This window comes from Triturus cristatus, chromosome 9, assembly GCF_964204655.1.
Source record: "Triturus cristatus chromosome 9, aTriCri1.1, whole genome shotgun sequence".
Taxonomy (NCBI): domain Eukaryota; kingdom Metazoa; phylum Chordata; class Amphibia; order Caudata; family Salamandridae; genus Triturus; species Triturus cristatus.
Genome location: NC_140592.1, coordinates 1,160,514,012 through 1,160,527,075, shown reverse-complemented (window position 1 = coordinate 1,160,527,075; position 13,064 = coordinate 1,160,514,012).

The following is a 13,064-nucleotide window of genomic DNA, read 5'->3' as shown; positions in this document are numbered from 1 at the left end:
TTATTACCAGGTAAGTCCTTTTTGCCCTTTTTGTTAATGGGGACAATAATTGCTCTTCTCCACGATTTGGGAATCTCCTCGCCCCTCATGATGGTGTTGCTAAGGGTGTTTAAGTGGGGGATCCAGATTGAAAGTTGAGATAAGTACAGGTTCCATGGAATGCCGTTGGGACCTTGTGCTTTCTTAGGCTTTAGCTGGCTCTGTTTCACTTAACCTGAATTCCTGAGCCCCTGCTGCACTTCTAGCTGTGTTGGTACATGCCAAGGGACTACTATCCAATGCTACAGAAGGGAATGCGCCGACACACCCCTCCTCAAACAAGAGAGCAATACACATCTCACCAACGGGGAATCGTCAGTGGGTAGGTGACAGTTGTTCACTGGCAAAGGCCTTTTGGTTTTAGGCAGGAACAACACAACTTCTTAAAAGTGTCTTTTCCAAAAAGTAATGTAAATTCTGATTTTACCACTAAATGGGATTTTAAATCACTATTAGAACAAGTTCTTTAATTATTTTCTACCTGTCCCAAAACTGAATTAAATGCTTATTAAGTTTAATAGTGTAAACCAATGTTAGCCTGTGGGAGAGCCCCCCTTTCCACGGGGAAAAACGACTTTGGAGGTTTTCCACTGCCAGGACATGAAAAAAACGATTTCTAAATGTTCTACTTTTAAATACCATGCACCCTACCCTAATGGGCAATAAAACCTACTTTAGAAATGACTTATAGATCATAAAATGGAAGTTTTAGGACAGTCAAAAATGTGATTTTGACAGGTCAAAATGACAGTTTAAAACTGCACACCCAGGCTGCAGTTGCAGTCCTGGAGATATGCTATACAGAGTTACTGACTTTCTTGTGGACTTGCTCCTTTCACTGCACAGTTCCGCCTGGTAGCTGCTTGCTGCTGCCCCTGTTGCTGCTCCTAACCCCTGGTCAGGAGCTCGAGGCCCTCCTCCACCTGCAGTCTCCTGCCTGCGTCTCATCGCTGGTGGTCTAGTGGTAGAGAGTCAGCGCTCTCTGCCTTTATTCTGCTTTTTTCCCTTTTTTCTTCCGGCGCCCTCGTGATCCCCCACAGCCCCGCACCTCAGTGATTCTTCCCGCTCCCGCGTTTTCCCCTTACCAGCTGTTCAGCCCTCCCTACCAACACCAGCCATGGCATTCAGATGTTAGGGATGGCCACTATATGCCTGTGATGGACACCATATGCTACGAATCCCTGGCATATGCCAAGGATGCCCATGAGATTCAAGAGATGCCAGTCATGACCCAGGGATTGCAACCGCATGTCAGAGATGGGAACCATATTCAAGTGATAGACACAAAATATTGAGGAATAAGCACTATGTTTTAGGAATGACCAACATATGCTAGGGATGCCCACAACATATCAAAAGAGAAAATATAACTTTAATTGATTACTGAATATGTCAGTTATTATGATTAAGTCAAGGAATGTAAAGGGGATACATTTCTGATTACTCATTCTACCGAAAAAGGCCAAAAACATATTTGTTCTGTTGAATGGTCCCTTTGCTACTACCATTGCGGTGTATATGCAATGTCCTATAGCCATGATGGCGTTTAGTGCCAGACTGCATACTGTAACTCAGTAGCGGCTGCTCCGCAGGTGTATAGGCTGGGCAGGGTGGGGGCTGGGGAAACGAGAGATGAGGGATGATGGATGGGAGGAGAGTGGGGGAAAGGATTGCAAACATTTAAAAAGAAAAAGAAAACAAACTTACCTTCTGCCTGCTGCCCGATGCTCTTCTCTGTGTCCTCTTCTTGCTGCAGCACACGCTCCCAGCCTTCCCTGCGGCCAATCCTGATGTTATGTTATGATATGTTAATTTGTTCTTGTATAGCGCATGTACACCAACAGGTCCAGTGGCGTAGTAAGGGGGGTGCGGTGGGTGCGGGCCGCCCCGGGTGTCATCACTGAGGGAGGTGACAAAATGGCAAAAATATGTGTTTTAAACACATATTTTTGCCATTTCGTCAAGCCGGGGGTAACAAGAAATCAGTGAGGGAGGTGGCAAAATGGCAAAAGTAAGTGTTTTAAACACAAATGTTTTCCATTTTGTCAAGCAGGGGGTGACAAGAAATCTTCCACACCGGTACCACCTGACCTTGCTACGCCACTGGACAGGTCTCTTAGCGCTTTGGAAGAAGAAAAATACAGTCAAAGGCGGGATTGTCTCCAGGTACTGAAAGGATTTTAAGCCGTATCCAGTGCCTCCCTAAAAAGGATCGTTTTTAGTTGTTTCGAAAGGGAAGAAGACCGGGTTCTTTACGGAGAATAATGGGCAGCTCATTCCAGAGTTGAGGCAGAAGGACCAAGAACGCTCGTCCCCCTTTGGATGTGGTGTTGAAACGTGGGCAGATCAACCGGCCTGCTTCCGCTGAATGCAACGCGCGCCCTGGCACATATTTGAGTAGGCGTTCTTTTATGTACCGTGGGGCGTGTCCGTGTAGAGCTTTTTGGATAATGCACAACCCCTTAAACTTCACTCTTTGCTTGATAGGCAGCCAGTGCAACTTGTTAGAAACTTGTTAGAAAGCAGCGTCAGGATTGGCCTGAGCACTGGGACTTTGCGCTTCCAGAGAGACTGGGAGCCTGTGCTTTGCTCCCTCTAACCCAGCAATACAGCTGAAACAACTCAGTGCGCATGTGGGTTTGGCTGGCCTGAGACAGCCGGCCAAGCCCAAATACGCATTGATAGCAACACTGCCCACCACTCCCTTTTCTGACTGCCCGCGATGGCCTGCCCCCAGGACGCAGCAAGTACAAGTTGAAAAATAAAATGATAATAAGCTTGTTTTATTATCGTTTTATTTTACTACTTTTGAGGGTGGCATAGGGGGCGATGCTCCTCCGCCATAGCGGAGAAGCTGCCACTGCTTTAAGTAAATAAATATTAAATAAACAAATATTAAGAGTGTTAAAAAGACACAAAATTTGATATTTTATCAGAGGAGCAATATTAAGGTTTATTTCTTCAGGGGAAACTAACTAAAGAGGGTGGGACAGATGTACACAGGGATTTTGTAGTTACAAATCCTGCAATTAGCATATTCACAGTGTTTCAGTGTTTGAAACTGCAAAATTCCTTTTTCATATGCACTATCACCATTTAGCAATTCGGAAATGTTTTTTTCAGGATTGCAAAATGGGTTAGTGAATGGGCATTCCATTAAAATGAGTTGGAAAAGCATGAATCAATGGTTTGCTACCACAGTTCAAAAATTGTTAAATGCAGTGCAGAGGGACCCAGAGGACCTTGCAGTGCTGGGTTCAGGTGTGAAAATGTTTTTGAATCTGTGGTTCGCCCTCCATTATGGCACTCTTGAATGTATACGAAGTTGGGTCTGCCTTTATGATGTGAATGTTGATCCCACAGGAGGGTAGAGTAGGAACAGCTTGAATGAGGTGTGCAGTTTCTCAATCTTAGTTTATGCACAGAGGCAACAGGCAGGGTGCTGACACTTTCTCACGACTGTTTGCATTAGTGGTGGCGAAGGCCCTGGCAATGCTGATGAGAGAGGGCATTCTGAATAAAGTATAAGTGGCCGTGGGCTGCTACGAGGTCTTCTTACATGCCTATGACATATTGCTGAATGTTAGAAACCTTAATGTTAATGTTCTAGATATGATGTAACTGACGAGCAGACTTGTGTAATATCTTTACGGAATCCATACTCTACCATCTGAATGGTTGATGCATCTAGATAAGCTGCTGTAGTTGCAGAGCACTCGTGTAAGTAGTTAGATATCTATATTCACTGGACAATGCAAAAATATATAAATTAAATTAAACACGGTGAACCTAATTTTATGATACTGTCTCATCACTGAGTCTGTCACCTAACTCTCTATGATCTCCCTGAACTTGTATGTCTATAGGCTATGTTTATTGTTTTATATGTTTTTGCCTTTGTTCACTTGTAAAGCGCTCTGATACCCATGAGAGACACATTTGCGCTATATAAAACTTTTAGAGTAAAATAAATAAATGCTTTAAAGTAGGCAGGATCAGCATATTTCTGGAGGAAACTATCCCCTACAGCTAGGACAGCGCTAGAAAATGCATGTAATTGCCTAAGTCAATGTATTTGTTGCAAATGATGTCCAGCCTGGTTCCAGAACAATTTTCAATGGTACTTGCTAAGCTGGTATTACAGTTGTGCCACATGGGTGGTTATTTTCCTATCACCCAGAATCAAAAGCAACAATTGCAAATGGTCATACAAAATCTGCACAGACACTTTGTTCTGTGTATCTGTGCAACTCTCCATTTTCTGTACCTCCTACCTATATACTTTTTGAATAAATGAATGAATCTGCATTTCTAAAGCGCATGGCTACCAGAAGGCCTCCCAGCGCTAGGATCAGAGTCATCGCAGAACTACAGATGGGCTTCAAGGAAACAAAATCAAATAGTTATCCTCAAGACGAATATGATTAGGTTGCTGGTTCCACAATTTCGCAGCATTGTAAGAGAACAGATGTCCACCACTCCAGGACCTTTTTATCCTGGGAACTACTGCAAGATGCTTATTCCCTGAGCGCAAGAACCTATTGGGACAGTAGGGAGAGATGATGGACCGGAGAATAGGTGGACCCTTAGATGACTTAGTCTTAAGAGCGATGCACAATGCTTTACGCTGAACTCTTTCCGCGACCGGGAGCCAGTGGAGGGTGGCAATAGAAGGCCTAGCAGATTCCTGATTGGGGGCCTGCATAATAAGGCGTGCAGCACAATTTTGTACAGTCTGCAATTTTTTGATAGTTGAACATGGAGATCCTAGATAAAGAGCATTGGCGTAATCAAGTTGAGAGAGAATCAACGCTTGAACCAACAATCTCCTGGCATTGAAAGGCAGCAGGGGGAGGATTTTCCTTATCATCTTCAAAATCCCATAACAACTACCTGCCACCTTACGTGCTTGCTCTTTAATGTTTAGATTGTGGTCCAGCCAAACACTAAGGCTCTTGATCTGTTCTTTAGGAGGGGGCATTGGGCCCAGACACCTGGGGGGAGGCTTTGCCCAAGAACATCAACTCTGTTTTAGCCCCATTGAGTTTCAAATAAGAGCTTTCTATCCAGGCAGACACCCTTTCAAGACAGCCCGCTAGATCAGTTTCAGCTTTATAAAGTTGGATTAGGGACACAAACAGCTGAGTGTCATCAGGAACATTTTAAAAGCAGTCTGAGGTGGGGTTTTAGCAGGTGGGACTATGACAGGGGCAACTAATTCAAATGCACAATAAGGGCATTTACTCCTGTTTTTAGTCAGCAAAATTATATGACCACACTTATGTGTCTTGGTCTCTCGAAGGTGGTAGAGCTGGTCTGCAGAATAAAGGAGCATTTCTCTCGTGGGAGAAACAGGGGTTCTGGCCCCTGGGCGCGGACGGGCACAGACAGGCTTGCCTTGGCGCACCAGCAGCGCCCCTGCTGCGCACGTCCGTTGCGCGGCTGCGTCATCCGTCTCTTTTCTACTAGGGCGAACGCGGAAGCAGTAGCAGCTAGAACGCTAACCTGGTGGTTAGAATGCCCCTGACTGTTGTTCCGCCTCCCGGAGCATTGAACACAGCTCCCTTTGCGCCAAAAAACAGTGTTCAAAGAAGCAAGAACCTGTTCTGTGTATCTGTGCAACACTCCATTTTCTGTACCTCCTACCTATATACTTTTTTTAGTGTTGAAACACTGTAATAAGCATAATTGACATTTAGGTGTAACATCACTTGTCACCATTTTGTGTTTTATTCATCACTGTATTTTCATTTAACAAGTAGGACATTGTAGAAGTTGTAGTTCAGTAAGAGTGAACCAATTGGACCCTTGGAGGCTTCTGATAACCCTAGATGATAGCTTGATAAAAGTAGCACACAGACCACAGCTTAGCATTTAGGTTTTTGATGAGACCCCCAAAGTATTCAGATCAGATTACCCATGCACCTACATATTGCGGCACAAATAATTTTAATGTCAAGAATCATGTCACTTTTTTCTCAGTCTGCTTGATGACCTTAAAAGAAGCTTGTTTTGTGACTTGGATGATGTCACCCAGATTGTCTGCCATCAGCATTTCGATGATATTGGGCCCATGTTCATGTGAAGCAGCTCCCCAAAAAATCCTGATATGGTGGAACAGGGAAAACCCAGAGGAACCCATGTGGTAGTGTGGTTTAAGATGCCGCACTGGCACCGTAGTTCACATTTGAAAACACAGACTCTCCACACCAAAGCAACACACAAGCTTACTTCTGTCAGACAATTGCTTACAGCTAATGGGGTAGCTAGACACATAAATTACCTCCAACTTTGAACCATAACCCAACTAGCGCTGATTGAGCAATGAGGCAAGCAAGCACAGCAGTCACTCTGGACATTTGTCCCCCTGAGGGAATTTCGAAATTCTGAAGTTTCTTTTCTTCTTTCTCCCCACTCTTCTGTTGTCCTTCCTTCCTTCACTCATCCCTTTTTCTGTCTTTCTTCCATCTTGCTTTCTTTCATTTTTCCCCATCATTTATGTACCTCCATTCATCCTTTCATACTTCTCTCTTCATTATGCATTCATCTTTCTTTTTCCCATACACCCTTCCTTCTCCTGTCCTCCCATGCATTTTTCCTTCCTCCCATCTTTTTTTATCCAGCCATACTTTTCTCATAATACATCAGTACATCCATCCTTCTTTCTCATTCATCTGTCATCCATCTATTCATCATATTTCCTTCCTTCGTTAAGTCCATCACTTCACTCATTCTTTTCTGTGCAGCCACCCAATGTTCTCAGCACCTATCCATCCATCTCTCAATCCAATCAAACATTCATTCACCCATTTGTCTGTGCATCCATACATTTTTCTCTTCCTACCATCTCTATCAGTCCATCTGTGCATCCATTCATACCTCCCTCCATCCACTCACACTCTCCCCATAGTACTCTCTACCCCTCTTTCTTTCCATCCATCCTTATCTCCATTCCTTCCTCCCTCCCACCATCACTCCATTTTTTCCACTGTAAGAGGTTGCATTTATGAGTTTCTTCTGAAAGTCAAAGGAGCCATAAACATCAGTTTCATATTGCAAAGAACTGCCTATTAGCACTCCTGTAGTGGACCACCTGGCTATTACACGGTGGTGACGAGCTAATGTCACACGCACCCGGTCAGGTGCGTCCAAAAGAGATGAATAAAAAGACTAGGTCCCCTTGAGACCCAGTCTTTACTATATTAGTTGGCTGAACATATTTTAACTTCATAAAGTTTTTTATTGAAAGATGTTGATGTTGTATACAGATATAAGTGCAAAAATAGAAAAACAAAGCCGAATCGCAGGTATGAACAACATATTTACTCGTATAGTATATATCAAATAATATATCCTCTGTATGTATCATACATCTTATAAATCATATGTCATAACCATTAATGTACATGAAAAATATTCACAAGAATCAGATAGTTTGATGAGAAATCACAAGTTGGAAAAGTTCTTTAGACGAATGGTGGTGAGTTGAAACAAGTTAATATATATGGGATAAAGTACCCCTTTTCACCACTCTTGGTTTTTCTTTGTTCTCAACTGGCTGCTGTTCTATTAAATGACAAGAAATGAGGCATAACAGGTGCCTCCAAGTTGAGTTCAAATCCATTTAATGTTAAATGTCATTTGTCATCCATTTAATGTCCAATGTCATGGTTTGGACTAGTTGTTGCTTGTTTGTCTTGGCAAATAGTAGAAATTCTGTCCTGGTGGAGTTGTTCATTAGTTAGGTGCTGGGCACATAGGTTTGGATGAGATGCAGACAGTGTTTGAAGTATCGGATGCCTGGAGCTGAGGAAATGTTCAAGTAAATGTGTGTGTCGCTGGTATATAGGTCATTTAGAAAAACGTTTCATTTATATTTCCCCAAACAAATGACACTCACGTTGCACATAAATAAAGGAGTACTGCTTTGAATCTTCCAGATCAAGTCTGACGCCTAAGGAATCTGCATTTAGTAGTCTCTATCAGAATGAACTCGCAAAGCATGTTACTGGCATGAAAGGTAAGACTACTCAGCTGCTTTAGAAGTGGGTGCTAATGTCCACACATGGCAGCTCAAAAAGGATATTGCAAGTCACCGGGAGTTCCATGACCTTTATAAGGTTATGGAGCTCCAAGGTGGCTTGCAATATCCTTATCATGTACAGCAGGGGTACTGTACCCCCTTATATACTTGGTCACACCATCACCATTCCCTAAAGCCAGTTAAATCCTTAGGGGCAGATTTACAAGCCGTTGCGCCGTTGCGTCACTTTTGTGATGCAGCGGCGGCACAAAGCCAGTGCCATGCTGCGGGGTATTTACAACGTGACGCATCTAGGGAGATGCGTCACGTTGTAAAGCCCTGCGACACATGAAACCTGTGTCAGGTTTCATGTGGGCGTTCTGGTGCAGGGGGGGGCATTCTGGCACAGGGGGGGCATTCCGGCGCAGGAACGCCTCGGAAAAGTAGCTGAGTAAAATCTACAAGATTTCACTCAGTCACTTTTCTGACCCCACTGCGTCAAAACCTTGCGCCTGCTTGTAGCAGGCGTAAGGAGTGACGCAGCACAGCTAGTATAGGGCGCCCCCAAGCAGTGCTGGAGTTGCGTCGCACTTGCGACACAACTCCATCACTGCGTTACCTTTACTTCATCAGATGCATCACGCATCTGTCTATTCTTGCGCCATGGTGCGCCGCATTTACAACGGAAACGGAATGATTTCCAGCAGCAGAAGACGCAGTTGAGGGAAACACCGAACAAGAGACGAGTCGGCATCCACCATTTTAAGAACAACAAGAGATTCCAACTGTCCAAAGTGAGATTGGACCAGAACTATATGTCAGTCCCCTTTCCCCACGAACTGATCCAATAGGCAAAGAAGACGACAGTAATTCACAACTGTTAGTACGAGAAAGATGTCCATTCTGAACCATATATGAGCCCTGACGAAGACCTTGTGAATAAAACATAGGTCCACTACACCATAGGTCGAAACGCATCGGCTAGCAGAAAACGAGACACACTTGGGATAGCAATTAGACATCTTCGTCCCCAGGAGAGCAAAAATAATCCACCCAGTCAATGCTCTGTATAACGAACTTTGAATATTGTTCTTTGACCCTGCATAGGACCAAAAAAAGTAACTAACGTAGAGGCAACAATAAGCTTGAGTCCCCGCGTCTGATAAAACGGGATATCTGAGTACTGTAGTGTAACAATTTCCTTACTTGTTGAAAGTATTTCTTGTCTATGTTTGTAGATTCATTATCAAGTCAATGTGTAAAACATAAAGTATTTTTCAATGTTTGTATAAAGTGTTGTCCATGTTTGATGTAAAGGACATGTATTTGGCACAATCAAGAAGTGTTCTTTCTGTTTCAAAGAATCCAATATTTGTATAAACGAAAGATGACTCGCAGTCAATAAATAGGCTTGCTGAGATAAGTAAAAAACGTGATCGATGGTGTCAGAGGTATTTGTTCTATAAAAAAGCATTTACAATGCGGCGCATCCATGGTGGCGCTAGAGGTGTCTGCCAAAACGCAAAATAACTGGCGCATCCCTGCTGATATGCAGGGATGCGCTAGTTATTGTAAATCTGCCCCTTGGTGTGTAGCTCTTTCATATGAATGAGAGAGCATGTTTGTAATCATGAAGAATAAAAACAGAATATTTATTACAAAATTAAACACATCAAAAAGCTGTTAGATATTTGTTGCAAAAAGATATTAGAATCAGTTTAATACAAGTAATTTTTTTTTTTTTTAAAGCGCAGTTTCTCGGAATGTGCAGAAACATGCAGAAAGATTCTAACTTATCATAGATACATTCTTTCTGCTTGTCACTGCACAGCTAAGAAAACAGAGCAAAATAAAAGCACAATTTAATTTTTTTGCTTTATATAGCTGCTTTAGTAATGCTCCGTGACCGGACCTGCTTTTCCCATGGCTCTTGGCAATAGGCGTTATGATGTCAGAACTCAACTGTAATACGTTATTACAGTTGAGCGGCTACCTCATTTCTTCATAATAGACTAGTCACTGATTATACATAAATTAGAGACTGGTTTTTACACAGGGATTGCAGAATCTAAAGTATTACATGTATTCTCATTAAGTTTCACACTATGCTGGAAAGTTCCTATCGTCTGAGTGGTCTGAGCGCATTATTGCTGCAGGGCCACCGGTTCTAGCCCTGTCTCCGGCATCCCCCCTCCTCCAAAGTGCAAGGGGAGGGTGCGGGGTTATGGTGCCCCTGCTTGCACCCTGCTAATAATTGTCACATTTAGGAACTGGCTTTTCCAACCAGATGTCAATTTTCTCAGAAAGAGACCATACTTTACATAAGTTGTGAACGCACTGACCAGCAGCGAGCCTGAATGTAATTAAAGGATGTGGGTAAACACTGCATTATCCAAGAACACGGGCTGCAACTGTGCAGTTTTAATTACGAAATTAAAATGCAAAGAATGACCCGGTCTGCCAGGGCTCCACCATTCTCTCTTCGGAACAAATGCAAACTGGCAGGTCCGAGGCTCAAATTTGGGGAAAATGCTACATTGTTGCACCCAAATGCTTTATGTTCACAAAACATCGCCCGCAGCCTGCACGATGACACAGAAAAGGCAGCCCTAATTTAATTCACTCTTTGCCAGGATAATCACCCCAATTAACAAGCTTCACTTTTCAAAGGACCCCTCTCCTTTCAGGACTTCTGTGCGTTCCCTTGTTTCCCCCCGCGCGCCTATTAACCCGGGCCGAGCCCCTAACACTTCCAATATTTTCCTTACGTCAGCATTAATCACATTTGAGGGAACAGGTCATCGGCGAAGGCAATGAAGTTTGTGTGAAAAACTCCCCGTGCTGTCCTTGTTGCCCCACACCTGCACGCCCCATTCATGCACACTGTTTACAAATTGTCAGTCACGATTAATTATTGACACAGAAGCTTTAATGAGTGCCCTCCGGTTGCGCAGGGCCCCACTCTCAGCGGCTGTTGTTGGTTAATTGAGCGCGAGGCTGTGATTACATCAAGTTGTGAAATTTGCTTTCTCTTCCCTCCATCTGTTTAACTAAAAATAGACGTAGGAATGCGCGTTAGCCGGCCCAGACGTTTCTTACAGAGTTTAAAGTTAGGGTTGAACCAGAGGCCTAGCATTCAGTGGTTGGGGGGCAGGGGTAACGTGTCTGCCTGACAACTGGTGCAGGAAGGGGGATTTCTAGCTGCCCTGGAAGTAAAAGAGCTACTTTGCGGATCTCCCTAAAATTCCCCAAACCATTTCAAACTGTACCTCGAATATTTCTTCTATAACTTGGTTTGAAACCAAGAAAGTGCTGTCTTGTGTGCGACAAATGTTGTCCACCTCTTGTTAAAAATATCTACATACTTTTAGGCGACACATCACATTGCTAATTATTTGAAACTTTGAGTCAAATCTGTACCATGAAGAGGTCCAACACCAAGGCAGACATATTTCGTGCTTAGTTTATGCTCTAAATCACCTGCAATTAACTATGTCCAACAAACACATGCAGTAGAACCGGCCAACAAACACATGTAGTAGAACCGACCAACAAACACATGCAGTACAACCGACAGAACCGACCAACAAACACATGAAGTAGAACCGACCAACAAACACATGCAGTAGAACTGACCAACAAACACATGCAGTAGAACCGAGGACAAGTAGATTTGGACTACCGTGAGGCTTGTGGACAGACCTCTCTGGTGATCTTTATCAGGAAATATGGATACTACGGGGGTAAAACTGTATGCTAAACCTTGATTATGTATGAAACTCAGGGAGGCGAAGTTAGCCCCAGCGCTGGTTTTGTGTAAGCTCTGTGCAAATTCTCTTGCAATTTTTATACCTGAAGTAACACCGAACTTGCATGAACACCCGCAGTTGATCTGAGCCCAGTGTATCCCAGAATGTTTCCTCGGACACTGCCCGCATCAGGACCCAGTAGTAAAGAGCAGGACCCCTCTGAGTCCCCATCCGGTACCTGAACCTGTATAGCCAAGGTAAAAGCCATTTAGTTAAGCACACCAGACAGCTTTCAAGCACTATTCTCAGCCCCCGGGAACATGCTGGACGCCCAGAGTGCATATTGTGAAGCAACAAATATAGATAATTTCTTCGCATGCCACTGCATCAGGAGTAATTACATCATGAGAAATGCATCTGGACCCATATAATGGAACTGGCTCACTATCCCTGTTAGCGCCATGGCGCTCGTTTCAACAGGTGCTTCAGGCGCAGACTGCGCCCTATTACAAATAACGTGCTAAGGGCAGTGCCCAGTGAAAGGTGGACCAGCTGTTTGAACAGCTAGTACATCTTTCTTTGAGTAGATGGCCCCTGCCTGCAATTTAAAGGAGGCACAGAGACCCTCCAGAAGGAGGGTGCAGTGAGTGAGTGTACTTGCCTTCTGAGGGATGTCTGGGGGGATCCATGTGACCCCTTTATCCACATTTGCAGGGATCACCCTCTGGAGGCACACTGACTGAGCACCACCTTTTGTGGCAAAGTGTTTCCTGTCTTTATCAGCATGAAGCCACACCCTAATGCTAAGAAGGGAATGACCCCTGAAGATATTGCCATGATATATTTGCACCGACACTATCTGTATTACAGAGGAAGACACACACGCGCCTGCCCCCTCTTCTGTAATTCCATTGTGCCTTGGGGCGCAGAAAACGAGCAAACACGGCCATTGTGCTCTTGGGGCACTGTATGCAATACAGACCCAGGAGTACTTTTACATCAGCAGTATTTACATCAGGATTGCCTTCACTATGCATCATTAAAGGTAATTATATTATGGGTAATTTAATGCACTTAGGGTGTATATGTTTACACAAATATTTGTTTAGGTTTGGAGTTGGCCAAGAACTTTTGATTTTACTAAAATTATATTTATAATACACCTGTTGGGGCTTACAGTCTGCCAACGTCAGGCCTAACTCCCAATGCTATATATATATGTTTCTTTCATAAAAAGTTACCAGAAGAAATAG